Source organism: Lactuca virosa, chromosome 1 (genome assembly GCF_052849685.1).
Source record: "Lactuca virosa cultivar CGN04683 chromosome 1, Lactuca_virosa_CGN04683_v6, whole genome shotgun sequence".
Lineage (NCBI taxonomy): Eukaryota > Viridiplantae > Streptophyta > Magnoliopsida > Asterales > Asteraceae > Lactuca > Lactuca virosa.
The window spans coordinates 139,347,690-139,375,611 of NC_136426.1; positions in this window are offsets into that span (position 1 = coordinate 139,347,690).

Genomic DNA, 27,922 nt, shown 5'->3' on the forward strand with positions numbered 1-27,922 from the left:
GTCCAGGTTGGCTGAAGGCCTGGTGAGGCGGTCCAGTCATGCTGAAGACTCTGTATGTGTTAGTAGACCTATATGCCGAGAATAAGTGAGTGTGTCGCCGTGAAATAGCAATCGATAAGGTCTGACCCCAAGTATTGATCATGATGATGGAGTTAGCTAGAGGCTGTGTATGGGCTTCATTAGCGGTGTGATCAGATTCGGAGTATATGGTAGTTAGGGAGTAGCAGTTGCTCTGTATGGGTGGTGTAAAGTGGAGTTTTAGCACCATGACACTTGTGAAGAGGTAAAGGTCGTTGAGTAGACTTCCTTGAAGAATGGAAGGGAAAGGTATGTGGCTCCGAGAAGGAGTATTGGTTATCTGAAGGGAAAGCAGTAGTGTAAATGGATGATCGGAAGTATTTCGGTTATTAATAGTGAGCACTGAGATTGTACCAGTTGTATGGAAGCACATCCGGGTTGGATGTTCGTTGAGGTGGTGGAACGGTTAGCACTGATGTCGAATCAGAGGAGTTCGGAAGTGATGCAAGGGTAGATCCTTGGGATCCAAGTATGGTTGTTGTCATGAGTTATGTATGCGGTGGTGTTCCGTCCGGAGTATGGCTGGACCCGTCGTAGATGTACCTGGAATTCCAGCCTGAGGCTGTTGGGGCTAGGTATGGATGTTTATCTGATTTAGCTTGTTGTCCATGAGAGTTGTTTGGACGCTGAAGGATGTGTTATCTTAACACAGAGAAGAGATTAGTTTCGGGAGGAGAACTGGATGAGTTCCAATATCGCGCGCGCCCGGGTTGTCGTTAGTTTTGACAAAAGGATGATAGCTTAGAGCTATGGTAGAGTCCGGTGGTCTATTATGGTATCTGGTTTTCGCAAGCTGCGGAAGTGGGTGCAAGTCGGGAATATGGTAGAATCATCAGGTGGCACTTAGTTGATGAGTGTTGTCATCAGAGAAAAGAAGCCGGTGGCCGGCTTGAGGCAGTTGTCAGGACCTTGTAGGGGAAGAGATGGATTTTATAGGGATTCGATAGTAGTGTTTGAAGGGATCTGGGCCGGTGTGAGATCAGTAGATGCATTGTGGGAGTATCATCTGGAATGGTGTGCTGCAGCAGGGTTCGAGGACGAAGCCTAATCTAAGTGGGGGAGAATTGTAACATCCCAAGTTCAGAAGCAAGAAGTTGAAGGGTGTTATGTGAAAATTAAGGAAGGGACTCGATGAGTAGGTCTCTTGACTCGTCGAGTCGAAGCGAGTGCCGGGCACGTGATTAAGTAGCCTGACTCGCCGAGTCAGTGCTGGAAGAGGAAAACCCTAATCTTAGGGTTTGCATCCTATTTAAAGGACTTAATGTCCTCCCCTCAGCCCCCTTAGTACCCTTTGAGATCCAGAAACCCTAAATTCGTGTGTGAGAGTCCTTGGGAAGCAAATTGGAGCTTGGATAAGTAATTTGTGAAGAGGTCTTGAAGATCAAGGAGCTTGGATCAAGGAGATTTGTGGAGATTCGGTTTATTCTTCAGTGGGAGGTCGTTTTAGAGGTAATGAATCGTTATCCTTGGCCTTCTCCTCTCTAGATCCCTCTTTCATGGAGTTTAGGGTTTGTTTGGAGATAATATGATGAGATTTTGGTGCATGAGTTAGATCTGGAGTTGAAACTCCAGATCTGAGTTCTATTTGGATCAAACATGCAGAAAGCCCTTTTAGTTGCTGTGCAAAAGCCATTCCCCATGAGTTAAGTTCCTTTCTAGCATGGTTTTTGGAATTATGGGACATGAAGCACGTAAAGGTAGCAACTTTATGTTGTTAATGCACTCTAGGGACCCAGATCTATTGTTTGGAGCAAAGGAGTAGCTCTGTATCTCTCGAATATGGGAATGCACGTATGAACTCGGCGAGTCTGGGAGATGACTCGGCGAGTTGGGCCAGGGTTTCAGCCATTGAGTCGCGTAGTGACTCGGCGAGTCGCATGGGTGACTTGGCGAGTCATATGATGATGAGCTTGGACTCGACGAGTTGGAAGAACAACTCGGCGAGTCTAATGAAGGTTGCCGTGGACTCGGCGAGTCTGTTCTTGAACTCGGCGAGTCACAACGCAGAATCCCCAACCTCTTCTAGTTAGACTCAGAGCAGTGAGTTGAGTGGTGACTCACTGAGTCGGTCATGTTAAGACTCAGAGATTGTTGAACTCGACGAGTCATGGGGTGACTCGGCGAGTTGAGTAGTGTTATGAGAGTTTCCTGAGTTTAGGAACTCGGCGAGTCAATGGGTTGACTCGGCGAGTAGGGTCAATCAGAAAGGTGGACTTTGACCAGTTTGACCTTCAGGGGTATTATGGTAATTTTTGGATATTTATGTCCTTGGATCATTGATGATGATAGGTGTTGAAGTTGGAGGCAGTGCTTCGAGTTGGTGCTTTTGTGATTCAATTCGGCAGTTGCAAGGTGAGTTATCCTCACTATATCAACAGGGTCTACGGCACCAAGGCCGGCACTTTATCGGATGGGAATCCGGGTATTTGTTTGATATGTTATTGAATTGCTACATTTGTATCCTGGTATATAGGATAATGTTATGTTAGTAATCGGTTAGGTCGGTATCCTGGTTAGGATGTTGTTATGCTGCATGATCTGATAGATTCGTTTGTTTGGCTGAGGATAGTTATGTGATTAACTGTTTTATGTGCACATGGTTGTTTGACTGGGGTTGGGTTGAGGCGGGTCCTGCTTTGTGTTGTAGGCCAACATACCCAGGGCGGACCAGATAGACCGAAGGCCCATCGAGCGGTCCGGATAGGCTGAAGGCCCCAAGAGGGCGGTCCAGACGTGTCGAGGCTCGGAGAGTGGACCAGGCCGACTGAAGGCCCGGTACGGGCGGACCAGTCATACTGTAGGCTCGGAGAGTGGACCAGGTGGATTGAAGGCCCGGTGCGGGCAGACCAATCACACTGTAGACTCGATATACATGGCTAGACTCGGAGAGTGGACCAGATGGACTGAAGGCCCGGAGCGGGCGGACGAGTTATACTGTAGACTTGATATGCATGGCTGTTCTGTATTATGATATGATTTGATATGTGTATGGTTATGTGGTTGGTATTTTGGGGGTAACTCACTAAGCTTTCGGGCTTACAGTTTCAGTGTATTGTTTCAGGTACTTCAGGAGATCGTGGCAAGGCGACGGCGTGATCGTACCGCTCCTCATTTTTATGTTGATGTTTCTGGGATACTCTGATAATAAACTAATTGAGAACCCTTTTTGTAATAATTAATGGATTTGGGTTGTTTTCGAAAAGTTTAAATTGGTTGGAAAATTTTTGTTGTTACATCATCGTTTATGAATTCACAAACATCATAAACTGTTAGTTTGATTTACAAGATGCAGCACAATGAATTCACAAACAACAGCAATGAAGAGAGAGAGAGAGAGAGAGAGAGAGAGAGAGAGAGAGAGAAATCCTACCATAAAATCTAGGATGATAGCAATTGCAAATTTAGTGCCACCAATACCATCCAAAAAACCAACAGTAGCAGCAAGAGCAGTCACAGTTGCTGAATGTGATGATGGCATGCCACCAGATCCCACAAGCTGCTCAATATCCCATTCCTTTTCTTTATAAGAAATGATAAGGTTAAATGTGGCAATCATCAAAATCAGAGTTTTGGGAAAAAAAGTTGGACTGCCAGTGCAACAATCATACAGCCACATGGACCATTTCTGTTACTTACCTTAGATTAAATGTGGCAAGCATCAAAATTAGAGTTTTGGAAAATACTATGTGTATCATTTATGTACCTATGGTGGCAAGGAAGAGCAACATATGCGATTGTTGGATTGGCCTTACATATTGTGACAACCCGAAATTTCCATTTGAACAAACTCTACCATCTAGCACTTCAATTAAAAGTCAAATTCTTTTTTGCTAATTTTTAGCTCGGTTTAAAGTCCTGTTGAGTATTTTTAATATTTATTTTCTTGAGAGAACAAATTAGAGGAAGTATACTTTAGGATTATTTGTGCAACATTTAAGTCACAAAACTCCAAGAGTTTGGAGTTTTCGGCCCAAAATAGTGTTGGGGCCGAAAACCCTAAAGGGTATATAAATGACACTTAGTCATTTTAGTCATTTTTTCCCATTTCCAAGTCAAGAACAATTCTCTCTCAAGTATCATCCGAATTTTTGTCAAGATTTTCAAGATTGCAAGTGTTTCCTTCCTTGTTTAGTTGATCTCTTCCATTATCTAGTGATCTTACATGATTTCATCCATGAAATCATTCCATTTTCTTAGATCTTCAAGTGTTCTTCATTTCACCAAGAACACACACTAGTGTTTTGGGCCGAAAACACCCTTCTTTGCTTCCATATTGTAAGTATCTATCTCCTATACTTGTTATCTAGTAAGGATACTTGATTTAGGGCCTTGAAAACGTCATTTATCCAACAACAAAAGGCGTTTTCGGTCTAGTGCATCTCCTTAGACCGAAAACCCTTATAAATGGTGAAAAATGACTTTAAGCCTTTCCTAATACTTAGTATTGAGTCTAGAATACTTAATTGATTGTTGAAAGCCCTTGAAAATCACCTTATGCACCAAAAATCATGAGTTTTCGGTCTTAAACTCAGGGACCGAAAACCCTAAAAACCGAGAACCATTTGGACCGAAAACCTCTTTGGACCGAAAGCCATAAGGACCGAAAACCACTTGGACCGAAAACTCCCTAAAGTGGCTATACAACCCTTAGATGCAACCCTAATGTACTCCTAACACTTGAATCAAAGTGTTATACATGTTTTAGGGTGTCTTTACTTAATTAATTAGTTGTTAAGTGACTAATTGGATACATATATGTGTCAATATATTTTAAATAGGATCCGTGTGTGTGCTCAAGTCTTCACTTGACACTTAGCATCCTATACCATCCGTTCTTCCAAACCACTCACTATAGGTGAGTTCATACCCCTTAATCAACCTTTTAAATGATTTTAAATGCTTTTATGGGGGGGGGGATACAAGTTGAACTATTATAGTTATTATATCAATCACATGTGATTATTAACTATCAAACAAGTGGATTTCTTACTTTCAAACTATGTTATCAATCAAACTACTTCAAACTGTTTTACAAACTCTTTTACATGTTAAATACTTTCTATTCAAACTCATTTAAACTTATACTTTGTCAAATGTGTATCTATATAGATATAGTTATATAAGTAGGATTGAAAGGACTTAGGACTGATAGCTCGCCTTGCTTCCTGTTCCTTGTTTGGTTGTGGACTTAGGGTATCAGTTATTTGTCCGAAGGTCGTTTGAATCCTAGTTATATATTATGTATATGTATATAGATATAAAAGTTGCTTCTTTCATTTCAATACCTTTGGGTAGTAAAGGTATACAAACATGTTCATACATACAAACAACATTACTAGTAAACTATAATAGGTATAGTTTAGGAAGTTACAATACTATTACTAGAACAGTGAAACATTCAATGAGTCAGTTCATACATGAGTCAATACATACTAAGATGAGAAACAAACATAACATACAGATAGAGAATACTATAACGAGAAACAAACGATAACATATAGAGAGAACATACTATTATGAGAAACAGGGAGAACATACATACATGCTAGACAGAGAGAACATACTATTATGAGAAACAGAGAGAACATACACACATGCTAGACAGAGAGAACATACAATACAGCTAGTACATACAATACATATACAAGAACATTACAACAGTTATGTGAGCCACGTAACGGGGCATGGCATCACCTGTCATGGCTTGTTTTGTATCCAGAATCTCCTTAAGTGGAGAGCGTTGAATTTGTGTATAGATCTATACTGGATTGACTATCCTACACCTTGCTGCTCGCTACAGTGGGACTTGCAAGTCTACGGGTGCCAAATGTCATTTCTTCCGACATCTTTCATCGTCGTGTTCATAGTCGGTAGTATGGTACAGGCATATCACATGTTACTTTAAATAACAATTAGTTTAAGGTAATTAGTAAAGCAGTAGTTACTTAATACAACACTACAGTACTTTATTATTTCCCCATTGCATTCACTTTGTGACCTTCACACAATGAACGGTAATGTAAAAGCTATATTTTTGGTTAATGATAGTCATATTTGGGAAAATACACACTTTTACAGGAAACAAACATACATTTCATTTGATGCCTTGGTAGAAGGCTACGTTTAGTAGAAAATATAGGATTTTCTAGGAGATACAAACATTTACAAACTTATACATCAAGTACATACAAACACTTTCATACAAACAATGACACTAAAATACTTATGATCTCACCAGCTTAAAGCTGATAAACTCTTTCAAAATAACTTGTATTCTCAGGTCACCAGTAGACAGGTACCGGTGCCAGGTTTTGAGAAGATGGAGCTCATTCAAGACTCATCTTTTATTTTGATTTACTTTTGGTGTCTATTAAACTCAACAGAACACACTTTTATTAAATTATATTATTAATGCAATGGATGATGTTGTTGCTTGTTTACTACTATTCATTGTTGTGATACTGTACATGACGTCCTCCACCCCTGAACGTTTCCGTCGTTCCGGTTTTGGGGTGTGACACATATGGGGCATAATGTATCATCCCCCTCAGAACCTGAAGACTTGTCCTTTGAAAATGGACGAAAAAGACTTTTCATTGAAGATGAATTGAGAATAGGAAGTAGCAGCAACAACATTTCCTGCAAATGCATAACAATGGGTATGTAAGTACTTCATTTATACAAAAAGGGAAGATTGGTAAAATTTCATCCATGAAGCAAAATAGAGTGGAGAATGGAATTGAAATCCATGAGTTTATGGAAATGGAATGGAATTGAATTCCAACGGAATTCAGTTCTTTAGTCATTTGCAACCAAACACTGGAAATGGAATGGAATTGAATTCCAATTCCAGCTAACCAATATTCATAAGAACGAAAATTACCGAGAATTCATTCCACGATATGGAACCAGTGATTCTTTTGTGAAACATTTCACGATTTCCATCTCTTCCATCACTAATCTCTGTTATGATTAATGATTTAGAATGTTTAACAACTCAATCTGATCTCTGATGTTGTTTCTATGAAGATATACCTGAATGCTTTCGCAAAAAGGATGAGAGACTTCTCCATCGGAATCGCCATGGATTTCTTTGTCATCTCTACCCATCATATGATAACATGATCACGCAACATGAATCAATGGGTGTGTGTTGTTTGCTCTGCATTTATGAACCTAGAACCCTAATTTTCATGGGAATGAATTAAAACCCAATATACATATATATCAAATCACGCAACATGAAACAATTGAAAAACTAAAATTGCTCTTTAGCTTTAATTTTATAATTAGGATAATGACAATTTACCTGGGAATACAAATGAAGACGAACAATCATTAGCCATCATCTCCAGCCATCATCCCCTGACAACCCCTTGACAACCTTCGAACGCCACCTCACACCCTACCTGCAAATCGAAAAAAAAATAATAATAAGAAGGGAGAAGAAGGGTTGTGATCGAACCAGAGGAAGAAAGAGGAAGAATAGGCACATCTTTTCTTTCTTTTTTTCTTTTCGCTCTCAAACTCTGGCTGTAAATAGGAAAGCGCGAGAGATATTGAGAGAATAGACACAAGAGAGACAGAGATATTGCTTCAGGTACGGTTGAGAGGTAAGAACATATAATCATTTGAAGAAGAAGGAATTTGGATGGGTGAGGGTGGGGACGAGGAAAACTTGTTTCCTGTGACATCCAGAGCACAAAATCCCTAGTTCTTCCAATTTTGGGATGGCATGTCTTTAACGTCTCAGAGGGAGAAAATGGTGGATAAAAGAGGATAGTCGACATCGTTGACCACTGTATGGCTGCCAAGCTCCAAAAATACGAAAGGGAGGAAGAGTTACAGCCGCATAATGAGGTCTAGGGTTTACAGAGAAAAGGAGAAGCAGATAATGAAGGTTGTCGGCTGGTGGAGAGGATGAATTTGTTATTCCTTCTCGAACAACAACAAATTGATCAGAGAACAAAACCGAGGTCTAGGGTTTACTTGGAAACCCTAAAAGATGGATGAAACGCGGGGTTTTTAATTTTTTAGGATTTCATTTTCCCCTACTATTAAAGGATGGAACGCGCGTTCCATTAAAATTTATAAAGCGACATCCTTAGATGGCGCACATGTGCCCTCCGTGTTTTTTTTTGTTTAGACACTAATTTAAGGGCACGCAATAATGCGTGCCCTAAATCCTTAAATTTTTTGAATAGATGACACTCTTTTAATGTCACTCTCTTTTGCGTAACATAAATCAATGAGTGTCTGTAAGGGTCGAATTGTTGTAATTAGTCGAAATGTATTTTGAACTCTTCGAATGTTTTGTAATCTATTTTACTGAGGCGCTTTTATTCGAAGCTTAAGTGTCTATGCCTTAGTATATTTTTTGTACGCTTTCAGTTCCCTATAAATAGGGATATTTACTAGAGTTAGATAAGAGTTTTTACAGACCTGTCTTTGTACTCTGTAAACATTCGAAAGCGTAATAGAGCTGAAACAAGATCATATTTACATCTGGTGTTCAATCTCGCATTCTTAATTGATTTTATACTCTGATTCGTTTTATACTCGATTCTTTGATTCATCAATTGGTATCAAAGCAGGAATCACATCTGTGATCTGATTTTCATCCATTCAAAAAGTTTTTGAATCAAATTTTTGGTTCAAAAGTTTCCGCACTTTTTGATCGTGAAAAATTTGTCTAGATTTTAGTTTGTGATTTGATTCTGCATTTGAATTGTTGAATCGAGTATTCTTCTTGCAATTCCGATTTGATTCAACTAGTTTGTTTTTAAATTTCAAATCTTCTTAAAAAATTTCAAAAACAACTTCCATACAACAATGGCGAGTTTCAATCTCAAATCGATGACTTCGTTTTCTCATCTGTTAGGATCATCAACCAAAATTCCAATGCTAATCCCTGAATATTATGATCAATGGGCTGATCGTATGCAGGATTATCTGAATGGTCTTGATGAAGAATTATGGTCATGTATCACTGGAAATGTCAATGTTCCAGTGAATGTTCAACCAATTGGATCATCTTCTACAAGTTCTGAAGTTGATAATCAAAGTGATCGTCTGAAGAAACTGGAGAAGAGGTGTATGAGAGAATTGCGAGGTGCTTTACCTCCAGTTGTGTACAATTATGTAAGGAGTTGTACAACTGCAAAGGAGATCTAGAACAATCTGAAAGATAAGTTTCAAGGAAGTGAGAAGACGAAAATCAATTCAGTCAAACAGTGTTTGGTTGAGCTGAAAGATTTCAGACAAAAAGAAGATGAAACTATTGAAGTATACTATGATCGACTGAACGAGTTAATCTATCGTTGTAATCGCTATGGAATTACCAGGACTTCAATGGAATTCAATCTCATCTTTGTGATGGGTCTTCGAAAAGAATGGAGAAGCGTGAGTATGATGGTGAAGAATCAGCAAAGTTTTGATACATCAACTCTCAATGATTTGTACAATCAGTTGAAGACACACGAAACTGAGGTAAATGAAATTGTTGAAGAATCGAAGCTAAATTTGGGAGGTCCATTGGCACTTGTGTCAAAGTTATCTGAGAAAGAAGCTAAAAATGGTGATTCTGAGGAAGAAGAGGGATTCATCATGAATTCGGATGATGACGCAATAGCATTTTACTCGAATAATCGTGTCAAGAAGTTTTTCAAAAAGCCGTTCAATCCGAAGGCTAAGCTTGCTGAGGTAAAAGGAAGTGATGTGAGTAAAACTGTTGTTGAGGAGAAAAAGAAAATTGAGAAGAAAGATTCGAAAATGTCTGAAGGAAAGATCGAGAAAAAGCTGAAAGGTGATGCTGGTATAGATTGTCATTATTGCAACGGAGCTAATCATCTTGCGAATGATTGTATGATTCAGAAGAAGGATGAGAGGAAGAATAAAGTTAAAGATGAGGCGTATTATGCAGAGAGGCTTGAGGAGGTTCGTGCGAAAGCTAAAAACTTGTCATTGGTTGCAAAAGGTGAACATGAGGATGAAGATGGAACGTATCAAATCTGGTCATCCGGATCAGACGATGAAGAAATGAGGAATCCAACACATGGAGCGATGTATGCGAAAATGGAGGAGAACTCAGATGACGAGGAATTCGAAGTGAAAGGACGATGCTTCGTATCCAAGACAGCAGACAAATCTCCAATGACAACAAAGGTACGTAAAATTCTCGAATCTTTTAATATTCCTACACATGCTTATGATTCTGAACTAATATCTTTTGATAAGACGGTTACTTATTTTGATTCAATTGTTGTGTCTGCTAGCAATGAGGCTAACAAGTTGTCAATGGAGTTGTTAGAGACCAAAAAGAGATTAGACATGAAAATAAGTAAAATTGATTGTTTGGAATTACAAATAACAAATATTATGTGTGATAGGGATATTTTATCAAGTGAAGTCAAACTTTTGCTAGCACAAAGAAACATTTATTGTAATTCTGCTAAAAGACTTTATGGAAAATTAACTGATTTACATAATTCATGTGAAATAAGTAAAGAGCAACATAGAAAATTACTACCTTTTCTAGCATACGAAAGAGCTAAGGTAGATAATATTTCGTATGATTGTGAGCAAATAATAGCTGATTTTGACAAAGTTCCTGATGATAGATATAAATATGGAATTGTCAAAATTGATGAAGGTCTTGATGCAAATGAATTAGTTAACATAGTGAATGATACTTTGACTAAATCTGAACAAATTCAAATTTTGAAAAAGACTGAGAATTCAACATCTGATTCTCAATCTAATTTTGCTGATATTGAAGATAATTCTGACAATATTAGTGAAATTAGTGAACTTGAGGATGTTGATTGTTCCCAGTTGTCTGTTGTTAATGTTGCATCAACATTTAAAGGGAAAGAAAAAGTTAAGGATTTGATGGTTGAGAAAGAAACTGATATACCTTCAACTTCGAAAGTCTGTGATATGAACTTCGTGGATCTCAAAGACAGTCAAACTGATGATAGCGATGATGAAGATGAAGAGAAAATTTCAAAGGGAAATAAATCTTCCAAGGAAGAAGAAACTCCACGAATAGTGGTTGATCAAGTGTATGGTGATACACAAAAGTTCGAAACAGTAATGACTGAAAAAGGTGAACATTACCTTGAAACGAATACTGTGGTTTATCCAAATTTCAAGTGTACAGATAATGTCATTTTTCCAAATCAAGTTTTCGTAACTACTGGAAATGTTGAGAATATCAAACCAGAATTAAAGAAGTTAGTTGAGGAGGATAATTCAAAAACAACTGATGAAGGTTTTTTCGCAAATCAAAGCACAGTTGAAAACAATTTAACAAAGAATTCATACGTGTTTCAACGTCAAAAAGCACAAAGAAAATGGATTGAAAAATCAAAAATTGAAAAAGAGAATTCAAAACAAGTTGTAAAGGAAAATGAAAAAGTTGTCAAACTAAACTCCAAGGAATTCAAAGATCAAATTGACAAATTTTCAAAGGAAAACAACATTTCAAAAAGACAAGCTAGGAAGAAAATATTTTGGCAAAATATTGAGTCTCAAAAGATCTCTGAATCATTCAAGGTCTGAAGTGAATAAACAACCAAGGTTTTCGAAAGTTTCAGAAACTAATATTCCAAGAAAATTTTCAAATAAATCAAATCCAAATCAAAAATTCTTTCAACGTCAACATTTTAAATCAACAATTGATACATCATATGCTCAATCTTTTCTAACAAATCCAAAAGTTGATTTTGTTCCTAAAAAGCCAAATTTTCCTAATCATACGAAGAAAGAAACTATGAAAATTTCACGTGAAAAAGGAATGACTTCAAGGAAGAACATTGATCATTGGTTTGAAGGCAAAGGAAAGATGTATCAGTCGAATACATTTTCAAAGGAGCAAATTCACGAAGCATATGAGAAATATGTAAATACTTCATCAAACGGCAGTTCATCTTCTAAGGATTCGAACATATCTGTCAAAGCTTGGAAACCAGTAATAACAGCAAAGAATGTCCATTCACAAACTCAGAATTCGAAGGGTAATGTCAGTGAACATTCGAAACCATCAAAATCTTATGTTTCAGTCTCTTTAAATGAAGATGTGAACTTAATTGATAGTCTCAAAACCAAAGTTTGTGATTGGGTTAAAAGTTCTTCATTATATTCGAAATTGAAATCTAATTTCCAAGGACCCAAAAAGCCTTGGGTACCTAAATTTTCCAATGATTGTAGGTACTATGTGACGAGCAATATGACAATAAATGGTACATTGATAGTGGTTGCTCTCGTCACATGACTGGGAAGAAGGAGAATTTACGTGATTTTCGAAGCCTAAAAATGCTAGAGTTGTGAAGTTTGGGAACAATCAAAAATGTCAAGTCAAAGGATATGGGAAGATCACGAACGGCCAATTCACAGTGAATCGTGTTGCGTATGTTGAAGGTCTTCAACATAACTTGATAAGTGTTTCTCAACTTGTTGTGGACACTGGCAATCAAGTTCTTTTTAATGAAGAAGGAAGTGTTATTTCGAATGTCAACACTAAAGAAGTGTTACTGAAATCCAAAAGGAAAAGTGACATGTTCACTTTCGACATCAATCCGATAGTAAACATGCTATATGTCTTCTTTCGAAAGCAACATCAGACTTAAGTTGGCTTTGGCATCGAAGACTTTCTCATCTTAATTTTCGAAACATCAATAAACTTGTGGTACAAGATCTGGTAAGAGGTTTACCTGTACTTAAATTTGACAATGATTCTTTATGTGCAGCTTGTGAAGTTGGAAAGCAACATAAACAAGGTCATCCAATTACGATAGATTCGAAAATTGTCGCACCTTTGGAGCTCTTACATATTGATTTGTGTGGTCCTTCGACAGTTTCAACTCTCAACAAGAAAAGGTACATTTTAGTTATTGTTGATGACTTTTCCAGATTTACGTGGGTTTATTTTCTCAGGCTTAAATCCGAAGTTGCACAAATCATGATTAACTTTATCAAAAATATGGAAACAACATTGAAGAAGATTGTTCGCAAAATTAAGAGTGATCATGGAACTGAATTTAAGAACAATATCCTTGATTCATTTTTGGTGGACGAAGGGATTTCGCATAATTTTTCATCTCCATACACACCACAACAAAATGGTGTTGTTGAACGAAGAAATAGGTCTCTATGCGAAGCAGCAAGGACTATGCTGGCATATGCGAATCTTCCACAATACCTTTGGGCTGAAGCTGTATCCACCGCATGTTTTACTCAAAACAGATCTTTCATTCACCGTCGTTTTAACATAACTCCATATGAAATTCTCAACAATCGAAAACCTAACGTCAAAATTTTCCATGTTTTCGGATGCAGGTGCTTCATTATGAATCTCAAGGATAATCTTACGAAATTTCAAGCTAAAGCAGATGAAGGAATTTTCTTGGGATATTCGCATAATTCAGTCGCATTTCGTGTGTTGAACAAAAGAACACGAAAAGTTGAAGAAACTTTTAATCTTACATTTGATGATTATTACATTAAACAAACTACATCGCAGTTTGAAAATCATCCTATTCTGAAAAACATACAAGATGAATCTGAATCCTCACAAACCTTAGATATTGATTATGATTTAATTTTTGGAATTTCAGATCATGTTGTTGATGCTGAAATAAATGCAAATGATAATCATCTCTCTGAACTAACGAAGCTTACTGATGATTCAACATCAACTTCTCCTGAGAAAGGCGAAAGTATGCAAAACAATCCAGTGGACAGGGAGCACTTGGATTCGAATACTCTAGTTGAGGGATAGCATTCTTTCGAGGGGGATAATGAAAGATTGAATGCTGATGTTGAGGGGGAGCATGATGTTGAGGGGGAGCATGATGATGAGAGGGAGCATAATGTTGAGGGGGAGCATTTAGAAAACATTGAGAATAATAATGATTTTGATGATGTTTGTTCGATTGCAGGTTCAGAGAATGATGAAATATACGAAGATGCACCTTTGGAATTTGATCTGGCATATCCGCCAATGGAAAAGTGGACAAGAGATCATCCGAAGGATCAAGTAATTGGGAATCCACAAGAGGGTGTTTTAACAAGAGCTCAAATTCGTGCAAAGAATGAGGTATTGAATACTCATCCAGAATTTTGCATGTTCAATGTTTTCATCTCTAAAATTGAACCAAAAACAGTTAAGGTTGCAATGGAACACTCAGATTGGGTTGTTGCAATGCAATCTGAATTGTCTGAATTTGAACGAAACAAGGTTTGGAGATTAATTCCTAAACCTGAAAATGTTTCGATTGTCGGGTTAAAATGGATTTATAAAAACAAAACCGACAAAGATGGAAATATTGTTCTAAACAAAGCCAGACTTGTTGTTAAAGGATATTCACAACAAGAAGGAATCGACTATGAAGAAACTTTTGCCCCTGTCGCAAGACTCGAGGCGGTTCGTATATTTCTGGCTTATGCAGCTCACAAAGACTTCGATGTTTATCAAATGGACGTGAAGTGTGCATTTTTAAATGGAGAGCTTGAAGAAACAGTTTACGTGGAACAACCTCCAGGTTTTATTAACGAGGAATATCCTCATCATGTTTATATTTTAGATAAGGCAGTTTATGGTTTGAAACAAGCACCACGAGCATGGTATGCAACTCTTACTTCATTTTTGAAACAATATAAATTTAAACAAGGATCTGTTGACCCCACATTATTTTGAAAGAAAGTTGGGAATCATCTAATGCTTGTTCAAATTTATGTTGATGATATTATTTTTGGCTCAACTGACCCTGCTTTATCTAGAGAATTCGAAGATTTGATGAAAGGTAAGTTCGAAATGAGCATGATGGGAAAAATCAATAATTTTTTTGGACTGAATATTCGTCAAAGCAGAGAAGGAATTTTTATTAATCAAGAAAAATATACGAAGAATCTGCTAGAAAAGTTTGGATTGACGAATAGCACAAAGTTACGAGTTCCAATGGCAACTGGCATAAAGTTGACACCTTCGTTAGATAAACCTGCAGTTGACATAACTCTTTATAGAAGCATGATTGGTTCATTACTTTATCTTACAGCAAGTAGACCTGATATCATGTTTTCTCTGTGTAATTGTGCAAGGTATACGTCAAATCCACGAGAACCACATCTCACTGCTGTGAAGAATATCTTTCGTTATCTTAAAGGAACAATTTCGTTAGGATTGTGGTATCCTTCGAAAACTGGGTTCTTTGTACAAGCATATTCGGATGCAGACTTGGGTGGGTGTAATCTTGATAGAAAAAGCACAAGTGGTGGATATCAATTTCTCGATGGCAAATTAGTAAGCTGGCAGTCGAAAAATCAAACATGTGTATCAATTTCAACAGCTGAAGCAGAATATGTGGCTGCTGCTGCGTGCACTTCACAAATTATATGGATTCAAAGTCAATTGCGTGATTATGCAATCAATATGAAAAAGATTTCATTATATTGTGATTCTCAAAGTGCAATAAGAATTTGTCATAATCCTGTGCAGCATTCGAAGACAAAACATATAGCACTTCATTATCATTTCATCAAGGATCACGTGGAGGATGGAAATATAGAAGTACATTTCGTGAAAACAACTGATCAGTTAGCTGATATTTTCACGAAACCTTTAGATGAAAAATCTCTTGTGAAAATTATAGAAGGACTTGGAATGATCGATGGAAATTCTGTTCCATGTGAAAAAGATGAATGATGAATGACCAGGAATGATTCAGAGGCGCTGAATGAAAGACAAAGCAATAACCATCAGCATTCAGAGGTTACTGTTCATAGTCAACGCTTCGACCTCTTCGAATTCGTAAATTTGTCACTTATTTTAAGGGTTGATTCAGAGGTTACTGTTCATAGTCAACGCTTCGACCCCTTCGAATTCGTACATTTATCACTTATAAGGGAATGATAAAATTTTGTATTTTTCCAACAAGTACAATTCATTTTCAATTTTCGAAAAATTAAAAATCCAAAAAGATTTTCTTTTGTTTTGTCATTCAATTTTCGAAAAATTAAAAATTCAAAAAGATTTTCTTTTGTTTTGTCATTCAATTTTCGAAAAATCAAAAATCCAAAAAGATTTTTCTTTTGTTTTGTCATTCAATTTTCGAAAAATCCAAAATCCAAAAAGATTTTCTTTTGTTTTGTCAGTCAATTTTCGAAAAACAAAAATTAAAAATCCAAAAAGATTTTTGTTTATTCTGTCTTTACTTTCAAAAAATCAAAACAACAAAAATATTTTGATTCTTATTTCTTTTTAGTATTTTGTTGCAGATAATCATGAAGAAATACAGTGGATGATGCTTGCAGTTCTAGGGTCAGGTACATTTTTCGTATGAATCCATACATTTTTCGTCACTTGAACTAACTAAGTAGTCCCTAGAAGCATACTGTTGTATGTTGTCCAAAGCCTCCAATGACTCAATGTGTGTGTATGAAAGCCTTAATGAAATCATTCATACGAAAATTTCTTCCCAATCAGGCTTATATTCACATTAGTCTCTGAGCTAACTGACTCTTCTCAAAATGAGTTAAGAGTTTACTGTTTTGTCCAAAAATAACAGAGGTACTTTTCGTGTCTTACATCCATCTTTTTCACCTAAAAGTTCTTACACGATCACACACGAAGACATATATCCGAGAGGTCTCTGATCAAACCCATCGAGACTTAGACATATCAAAAATTTGTGTTTATGATCTGACATCATGAGACCGTGATGAAAGTGAAACCCAATTTTCACTACACTTTTAAGGAATTGACGGGGAACAATGTTCTAGATTTTAACGAAACATTTGCTTCAGTACCAAAATTCGAAACTCCAAATCATATTCATTTCGAATGAGTGGTCTTGATCAAACATTCGAAACCCAAGATGTTTGTTACCCAACAAGATCCAGAACAAATTTTTTTCTTGAATATGATTTCCGTGTGAGTTTCATTCGAATTTCAATGTCACTTAAAAAAAATTTTCCAAAAGAAAACTTGTCACTGACTACACTGGTTAAACAAGTAATTTCTGTTACAATTTATCACCTTATGTTTAGGATGACATGTAACGAAATTTTTTTAACTACCCACGAAGCATTATAAAAGAAGCCCTTCGATACTTATCAACAAGTACTCGATTGTAATTCACGGGAACCTACACAAGCTGTTGATCATTTTTCTTAATGATTAATGAAGCAATCTTTGCCCGGGATTTCATCTGCTTTTGTGTCAAAATGATATTTTGACATCACAATATCCCAAATTTTTCTTATCTTTGTTTCTCGTCTACATTCTTTGAAACACTACACTCACGAAATCCTTGAGGCTCTGAGTAATACCAACTCAGGCTGATGATTTCAAACTTCTGGCATATGACTTCGCTTTTCATCCCAAAAGTGAAAGAGCCTTGATTCCATACGAAGGGTTCTGACGGTTACAATCTTCTTGGGGATAAGAAAATAGGTTGTTTATAAATGACGTATGGTATTCTGTCTGGTTTTCAAGGAGATGTGACAGCTACTTTTTGACGCATGGCTACTTTTACGCAGTAATGGTCCGCTTTTCAAGGTGCCACGTCGGATATCATTAAATACATATCCCGCTTCAAATTCAAACTTCAGGGTTACATATAAAAGGGGATTCAAGGGTTCATTATCAGTTTACGCGATCAAAACGAAAAAAAAACCCAAATTCTCTGATCATCAAAGTCTTCAAACCCTAACAATGGCGACTTCTGTTCATGTTGATGCTGATCCTTCTCAAACCACTGAAGATGTCTCTTCATTACCAATAATGAAGATTCAAGCAACAAACTATTACTTGGAGAGTGATGTTTCTCAATACCCGGAAGAATTGAAGATGCTAATCGTTGCCTTGAAGAACTCTGTTTTGTCTAAGGCAATGTTCAGTTCATTCTCTGTTCCAATGTCATGGCTTTCTCAAGCAGGATCAACTGCTACTTACAACAAAGCTTCTGATACAATTACTTTCCATCTGGTGAATGACAAAAAGGTCAGGCTATCCAAGAAACTCTTTTGCCAAATTGTTGAAATTCCGAATTCACCTCCATATGTTGCTTTCACATTTCCTCAAATCGTTAATATGTTTAATGAGATGGGATATCAGCCTCCACTATCAAAGATCAGTGATTTTAAGAAATCTGGTCTTCCACGACTATGGAATTTCTTATTTGGTATTTTTCTAAGATGTTTAACTGGGAGAACAGTTGGTCTTGATAAAGGAAGAATGGAGGTTTATGCAATGGTTGCTGGTATTGTTGGATTAATGTCTAAGTCCATAACTATATTTGGTATGTACTTGACCCATCCCGGCATGGTCCATTTGGGTTGCACTTCACCGGCACAATTTATATGGATAGTCTTTTGAGAATAGTATATTTATGATTTATATTAATATATTATAAGTTCAAATATATTAATATGGAATCATATTATTTAATTAGTATTGATCAAGAATTAATTTAGAATTAATTAAGTGATCAAAAAGAACTAATTAAATATGGACTCTTATATATATGGAATGGGCCAAGTTCATTTAGGTTGGGCTAAGCTCTCATGGATGGTCCATGGAGCTTTTAACCCATGGATCCTATGTAAATGAAAGGTCATGGGTATTAGGGTTTACATGGATGTAACCCTAATCCTCCATAATATATAAAGGGGTCCTTGGCTCACAAAATTGGAACAAGTGTGTGAAAATAAGAGTGGGCCGATTTTAGTGTGCATACATATTCTCTCAAGTTCTTTCAAGGTGTTTTGGTGATTTGTGATTCCATTTGAGGCTTCCACACTATTGGGGCTAAGCTCTTAAAGCTTGAAGACATCAAGCTACATCAAAAGGTATGTCATCTAACTAGAACTTTGTAGTATAGGTGCTTCATAATATGCTAGTTAGGATGAAACCTTGGAATAGTTAATATTTGCATGTATAATAGAGAAAACATAGATCCAAGGTTTATAGGGTTGCATGTACACCATAGGAGTGTTAGAATGCTCAAAACCCAACAGTGGTATCAGAGCCATGGGCTGTTTTCTGTTATATTGATGCAAATGTTTTATTTTCAAGTTGAAAAAAAAGGAAAAAAAAACATGACGTTTGTCAAATTTTAAGATAATTACTTGTTTTGTGAAAAACGAATTATTTGTAAAATTTGAATCATTTGTTATATGAGTTGAATTAGGTCAAATTTAGTAAAAGATAAAATGATATGATTATTTTATTAGTTTTAAAAGTTTGATCTAAATGTTTTAAGGAGTTACATATTTTGTCATAAAATTTTGGAGCTCAAAAGTTTTTAAAGTTGTGATCTTAAGGGTTTTTGAAACTTCCATAAGTTATGGATATGAAAGCTTTTTTTTTTTATAAAAAAAATTGATTCAAAGTTTGTATGGAGTTACAAAATTTGGTATTAATGTTTTAAAGAATTCCATAACTTGTTCTTAAGTTATGGAACATGGAAAGTTTCATCATAAAACACCATTAATTCCATAAGTTATGGAATCCAAAGGTTTTCAAGAATTACAAAACTTGCCCTCAAGTTTTGGAATTTGAGAAAAGTTTTTTATGAAAAAAAGGAATTGAATTCTAAAACTCTTGGGTTCATAACTTAAACAATTAATTAAATGGTTTTAATTTTGAGTTTAATAATTGGAATTATGATGTTTTGTTGAATAGTTCAAATTAACTCTTATGGACTTTATTAATAGTTAATTAAAGCGTTTAATTAAAAGAGTATTATTAAATCCATAAATATACGGTTTGAGTTTAATTAAATTAAAAGTCTAGTTTAATTCATAGATTAAACCACTAAGTATTTTAAATGTCTAAAATACACCCTTATACTATTATAATATTCAAAGTTTAATATATTATATGTATAAGAGCAAGTCGTCTTACCATTAGTAGGCCTCATTCACGAAGCCGGTCTATAAGGGGGGTATAAGGTTACTGCCTATAAAATGGCAGTTTAATGGGTGTCCACTCTCACTCACTGCTTCCTTGACCGGTGGAGGGTCGTTAGCCGAACAGGTAGGACAAGGACTATAATTCTCCCTTAATTATCAGTATAATGATAAATACTAAGTAACTAAACACTTATAAATTCCCAATCTTAGTTACTTAGGAAAATGTGAATAAGGTGCTGATCCATGAAATTACATTTTGCACTTTGTTTAAGCTGTTAGTGGAGCGTGTGTGGTTAACCGACACACTAACCTGGACTTAACAAGGTAGGCAAAGGGTAACTTAATGTTTATCATTGTATCGTTGTAGCGTGTGTGGTTAACCGGCACATCGATTGAGGGGTAAATATTAAGGGTACCAAGTATATTTGCATGGTTACTTCACACCTTGTTTGTGATCCTCGGCATCCCAATCACAAAACCTGAAGGGCACACTCGAGATTGAAACATGCCATTGAAAAGTTCAATGAATCTCAAAAGAATCTAGGAGTTTCAAAACCAATTAAAACCTAATAATACATTTCGTTTATCTTGGTGGAAATTGGTGAATCGTCATTCACCTACCTTCAAATATTTTATAGCTTGGATTACGGCATCCCTCTTCCAAGTTATAAAATAGTTTGTTGGGTCCTAGCCTTAATATATCATATTGGGTGTTATATTAAGGACTTAAATCAACTTTACGTAAATTTCTCCCATTGTTGATGTCTGGTTTAGACAACAATGATCTTCCCAAACCAAGCTTTCCTAATGAATACGACTTCCCGAGTTTGGCTCATGGAAGTCATACTTCTCTTCCTCCACCTCCTCCAATTATTCTCCCTAACCCACAAGTTCAAGGTCACTCAAGCCCTAATGGCAAGCAAGGTCTATGTGTGATCACATCTTAGAGATGAAGTCACATATTGACAAGCCGGGAGAGTTGGGTGTCAAATTCTTGAGAAAGTTGGATGTTCAATCACTTTCTAAGTCACATAGTGAGTTCTTTTGGGACTACTATGAAACAGACTATGACATGAACCTTAATGATCATATCTATTTGCTTGGTGCTGCTGAATCCGCAATGATTTGGAACGATAGTAAAGCAAATTTGATTAGAAGATCAACTTCCCAAAAACTTTATGGACAGTGACAATGGTGACACTGGAAATCCAGAAAAAGCATTCTCTTCCCAATGGAAAGGGATTGGCCATAGTCAACCCGGTTGACCAAATGGTAAAGAGAAAGGCTAAGTCTGAGATAGTCTCATTACCAAAGGGTCCATATGTTTATTTTGCCAAAGGAAGGGGCGTTGATTGCAAAGCTGCCAAATTTACCTAAGGATGTTAAAGTCAATAAGTTTGACTCTACATCAGGTAGAGCCCATTATCTAACTCTGTTAAGTTCTATTCTGAGATCCTCATTACATGATGTGACTGGGTCACATGTTGATGTTTTAAGAATCAAAGAATAGAGAGAAATCTTAAAGGAAGTATATGCTGATTCTGATCGCGAAGGTGGATTTCGATCGCATCAGAATTTTGAGCAGTTGCTTAAGAAGTTATGATATATTGCTAAGGAATAGATAACAACAATTTTCCATGTGGATTGTAAAGATAAGTTTTTCCGCAAAGTTTTAAAATAAAAGAAATTTGTTTAATTTTATTTATTTGAAGTATCCTTAAAATGGCATTTGTGGAAAATTGTTGCTTATATGATTCCACTGACAGCAATATTGGAAAATGGATTTGATTCTTTCATTTGTGGTAGTGTCTAAATTTACCAAATCAGGAAAGTTCCTCATCGCCCAAGTTTCAATTGGACCGAAACTTGGAATCATGCAAGTTGAATAGTATGATGAATGAGAACTTTCAAGCATTGGAAAATCAAGACTAATTTCTTGTTCACATGGATGTGTGAGTCAAGTGAAGGACTAAAGGGATAGAGTACACATTCTTGTGCACTGGTCATGTCCACTCACATGCGCTCATTTGAATCACTTCATGGATTTTATCACGAGTGATCATGAGACGATAATATCTTATATATTCTTCAAACCTAGAGATATGAGTTGTTACTATGAGTTGGTTATACATTGATTGCACGAAAACGCATTTGGTAACTCGATGTTATAAAACGTGCCTTTGTGTATGATTCAACAACTAGTAGAACAATCCATATGAGTCGAAGTTTATCCATTCCTTTTACCTTCGGGATAAAAGCGATATCTGTGGGCCCCTCGATGATTTAGCAATGACACATGTGAGTGCTTGGCCAAGCCAGGACTGATTTGATTTGTTCAATCAGTCAGTCATCATAAATCGAAAATCGGGAAACAACAAATGGACAGAGAGAATGATTATAATCCATGTCTCAGTCCATATGATATCTAGAATGGAGGAATATATGATCCCTTATCTAATGGACAAGTCATTGACAAGGTCAGAGTTCGACAGCGGCTTTAAGAGCTACGATTGCCAGTTAGGTTTTGAAGTCATACTCAATAATAGTTTTAGACTTATCCAAGTGGGAGACTGTTGGATTAATGTCTAAGTCCATAACTATATTTGGTATGTACTTGACCCGACCCGACATGGTCCATTTGGGTTGCACTTCACCGGCACAATTTATATGGATAGTCTTTTGAGAATAGTATATTTATGATTTATATTAATATATTATAAGTTCAAATATATTAATATGGAATCATATTATTTAATTAGTATTGATCAAGAATTAATTTAGAATTAATTAAGTGATCAAAAAGAACTAATTAAATATGGACTCTTATATATATGGAATGGGCCAAGTTCATTTAGGTTGGGCTAAGCTTTCATGGATGGTCCATGGAGCTTTTAACCCATGGATCCTATGTAAATGAAAGGTCATGGGTATTAGGGTTTACATGGATGTAACCCTAATCCTCCATAATATATAAAGGGGTCCTTGGCTCACAAAATTGGCACAAGTGTGTGAAAATAAGAGTGGGCCGATTTTAGTGTGCATACATATTCTCTCAAGTTCTTCCAAGGTGTTTTGGTGATTTTTGATTCCATTTGAGGCTTCCACACTATTGGGGCTAAGCTCTTAAAGCTTGAAGACATCAAGCTACATCAAAAGGTATGTCATCTAACTAGAACTTTGTAGTATAGGTGCTTCATAATATGCTAGTTAGGATGAAACCTTGGAATAGTTAATATTTGCATGTATAATAGAGAAAACATAGATCCAAGGTTTATAGGGTTGCATGTACATCATAGGAGTGTTAGAATGCTCAAAACCCAACAGGTATATATTATGATCTTCAAGTGGACTATTCTACACAATTGTGGAAGGAATTCCAAAAGAGTGTAGAACACACGAATGCTATTCATGGTATTTCGTGTGCAAGATACTGGAGCTTGATTTTGCAATACTTTTACAACAAGGAAGGGATTCTGGTACCCAATGATGAAGAAAAAGTTGTTTTTCAATCGTATCACTATCCGAAGGAAGTCACAGATAATGCTGAGGATTTTCCATATGTTGCTCGTATTCCAGATGCTATGCTCAAAAGAGTTGATCCTTCGAATTCAGTCTTAGTGGCATATCTGCAAACTATTGATTCTACTGTTTCAACTGGGATACTATTGGAAAGAGATGATAAGAAATCCAAGAAGTCAAAGAAGAATGAACCTACTTCTTTTGAAACCAAAAACACAGAGTTGAAATCTTCGAAATCTCCAAAGAAGAATGAACCTACTTCAATTGATTGAGCCTATTATTGAAGAAACACAAGAGCATGTAATCATTCCTTTGAACAACGGTATGTTTCGAAGAATCAAAATGAATTCAACCCATAAAAGCAAGTCTCCAAAACATAAAGCGGTTCGAAAACCTCAAATCACTCATCAAGGTGTTTTAATTAGAGAAGTGTCAGCACCTGTTTCTCCGGTGTCCAAGAAACGAAGGGCTGAGGATATGGCAAAACATTTGTCAAAGAAGAAGAAGAAGAAGACACGAAAGCTTATGCTTTCTACTGAGTCTACAGAAGATGATGATGAAAGAACTCCTGAGCAGACAATAGTCATACCACCCGAAGATTCGGTTGCCAAATCAGTTTCTGAGGAGGTACGAACTTCAGGCATCCCTGCAAACGTATCTGATACGGATGCAAATGTCAATATGGGTGAAGGAGATGCGAAGAATGTAGCTCAAGGTCAATCTACTTCTGCTCACCTCGAATGTATTGTTTCTTTACCACCACCAATTATACCCATTACTTCAACCACTGATTCTCCTACATTCGAACATATTATCAATCAACCCTTTACTTCGATTTTTTTCTTCTCAATCCACTGATACACCCACACCTAATTCAACTGCTCAAGAAACTGTTTTTTATGGAGACAGAAACTGATAATGAGGGTTTTGGGGGCATGTTTGAAGAATTAGAGTTTCATGACGAAGAAGAGGATTTTCCAGATCATATGCTGATGACAATGAAGCAATTTAAGATTTTGAATCAGAAGTTGAACTCTATAATTCAATCTCAAGCTGATCTGGGGGGTGGTTCGTCTGTTTCCAGTTTAGAGGTTGATTCATTGTTGAAACTGTTCGAAGCCAGAGTTGTAAGTAAAGTATCTGGAATGATTACAGACTCTGAATCTCGAATTTTGGAGAAAGTTGATCACAGTGATCAAAACAATGAACTACGAATTAATTCTCAAAATTCGAAGTTTGCCGGGGATTTGAAAGATTTAAAGAATGTAACAAAGGAAAGGCATGTTCTCTTTGTTCAAGAAGTGAAGAAAGTCAGGGAAGATGTCAATTTGCAAATTCGTGAACTCCGCGAAGATATGCAAAAAAAGATTGCAAGTGTTCAACAAGATTATGCATCTCTGCATCAGAAGGTTGATATCATTTGTGATGCAGTCACAAGATTTTCTCAAATTATATGAAAGTTTGAGTCCTCAACTTACTCAAATTTCATCATATGAAAGTGCCAACTTTTTGGAAGTGATTGCTTTGCTTAAGGAATTAAAGGAACTCTTTGTCAAGCCGATTTCTTCTTCCCTGATTACTCCAAAATTTTTATCTCAAAAGTTCATACAATTCGAAGCCATTCTTAACAAGCAACTTGCTCCTCTCACTCGCATCTCAAGCCTTCTTCCAACAACATATGCCCCACCTGTTTTCACAGGGGTGCAAGGGGGAGAAAGAAAAATTGGTGAGTCGAAGGTGACTGATGAAGATCCGAAAGTTGTAGGAAAGGTATTTTCTTCAAAGATCCCAACAACAAAGCCAGTTATAGTTTCTGCTGGGCTGGTTACTTCAACAGTTGTTACAACGATACCTATTACAAGACCTATTTCGAAAGGAATTGTAATTGGTAAAACTACGGAGACTGGTGAGAGTGGTTCAAAACCAAAAGAGATAATTGATAATTCAGCCTTGAAAGATAAAGGGAAATCGATTGTTGTCGAAAATTCGAAAGAAGAAAAGAAGACTGAAGCAGAAGCTGAAATCGAAAAGCTAAGATTGATTTAAAGCATAATGACTCAGCGTGCAAGTGATCCGAAGGGAATGGATAAGGGTGATCCGGCCAAACACTACAATTACGAAACAATTGAGGCCAAGGTAGCGTTTAATCACATGTTTTCGTTTGAGAAGAAACCAAAACAAAGTTATTTGGTAACGAATACAGATTCAAGTCAGCTGGATTTTCCTATAAATGAAATGATGTTCATCATGCCTCAATTTAAAGCAGAAAGTAATTTCAAAAATAAGGATGATGGAACATACATGAAAATTCGATTTCATGCTGTTCTTGCAAAAGCCCCTGAGGAAGTATGGTCATTGATAAAGATCAAGAAAGTGATCAGTATGAAAAAGGATGTGGTATTCGAAAACACAGTCCAGAACATCAAGTATGTGGTTGCCAGGGCAAATGGAAATATTTGCGAATTTACAATTGCAGATTTTCCATTAATGAACTTGTATGATCTTATACAAATTGCATTGATTTTGAAAGATAAATCATTTTCGTATCTTCAAAACACTGAACCGGATGAATTCAAGCTTGGGGTTGCTCACATCAAGATTTTCATCGAAAATTATTATGAGTGCTTGGCACTAACAGATGTGGAGTTAGCTACAGTTAAAGGAATGGAAATAAAAGCACCAATGGCTCCTACGAAGACTCAAGCAGAATTGAAAAAGTATGATGATGGTGAAATCTGTTTGAAGCCTTTTGGAATGGTCTTCGCAGGAAAAGACAAAGCTGGAAAAGCTAAACGTTTCTTATTCCAAGCATGCGAAGTGGAGAGATATTCAACGTCTCAATATACGAACTTAATTGTTCGTATCAATCATTGTAGGAAGAATAATGAAGGGGATAAGAAATAGCTGAAGAAGATAATCTCCTGGTACATGGAGATTCGAAGAGTGATGTTGTATTCCATCGAGCTTCTTACAAATTAAAGAGTTCGACTATGATTACAAAGGGGGGGATTGTAAGGGTCGAATTGTTGTAATTAGTCGAAATGTATTTTGAACTCTTCGAATGTTTTGTAATCTATTTTACTGAGGCGCTTTTATTCGAAGCTTAAGTGTCTATGCCTTAGTATATTTTTTGTACGCTTTCAGTTCCCTATAAATAGGGATATTTACTAGAGTTAGATAAGAGTTTTTACAGACCTGTCTTTGTACTCTGTAAACATTCGAAAGTGTAATAGAGCTGAAACAAGATCATATTTACATCTGGTGTTCAATCTCGCATTCTTAATTGATTTTATACTTTGATTCGTTTTATACTCGATTCTTTGATTCATCAGTGTCGTGATTTGCGCGTCGTAAAAGGGTCTTTTTCTTGTAGTGCAGGAACTATGCGGGCAGAACTCTGACCTGGAAGCTTCTACTAGATAGCTAATACTAGTCGTCTACTTAGGGTATCGCAGGGCTTCGTCGAGATGCTAGAAAACTTAAGGAAAATGGGATACATGAAGTAGAACTAAGAGATAAAGGTTGTAGGGACGATATCTGAGGAGCATATACGGAATGGAGCTATTTATAGGACTTTTTGAAATGTGTGTCGGGCATAGATCAAGTGCGCGTCGTGCATCTGGTCGAAAGGTGCGACATGTCACTTTCTTATGGTGCCACTGTCGTGATTTGGATGGTTTGTCAGTTGCACGTCGTGACCCTTGTCCGTGCACACGGCTGCGCGCGAAAATTTGTATTTTCTTCAAAAATTCATATCTTCTTCATACGAGCTCCGTTTTCGACGGATTTTAAATCCATCAGTAGCTATCGACGAGATATACAAGTTTCATTTAGACTCTGTCGGCTAAATTTGACTTTATTTTTGAAGTTATATTTTTAACAGGCTTCGACTGTTAAAGTCCGTTAAAAATTCATAACTCTCTCGTCTGATGTCTGTTCTTGACTGTCTTTATATCAACGGACTCCTATTAACGAGATCTTCGATTTTCATTTAGATTGTTTTGGCTAAAAAGCAACTGATATCAAATTCGATTTATGTGTTCGCACTGTTTCGCTGAAACTTCGAAAAATCATAACTTCCTCTCATGAAGTCAGATTTGGAGTTGTCTATATGCATGTTCTCGGTTTTACAATTACTACGACTTTCATTTAGACTACTTATTCTAATAAGCGATCTATCTTCGATTCACTATTTACGACACTCGATGTCGTATCGGGTCGAAATCGAAACTTCAACGGTCATAATTTCTTCGTTCTACGCCCGATTTGAGCGTTCCTTATATCCCCGGAATCCTCATCACGACTACTTCGAATTTCATCAAGGTTATTCATCCTAACTATTATTCTATTTAAGCACGTATTTTCTTTCTTATTTTATTATATCGTTTTAAGCACGTATACTACACATAAC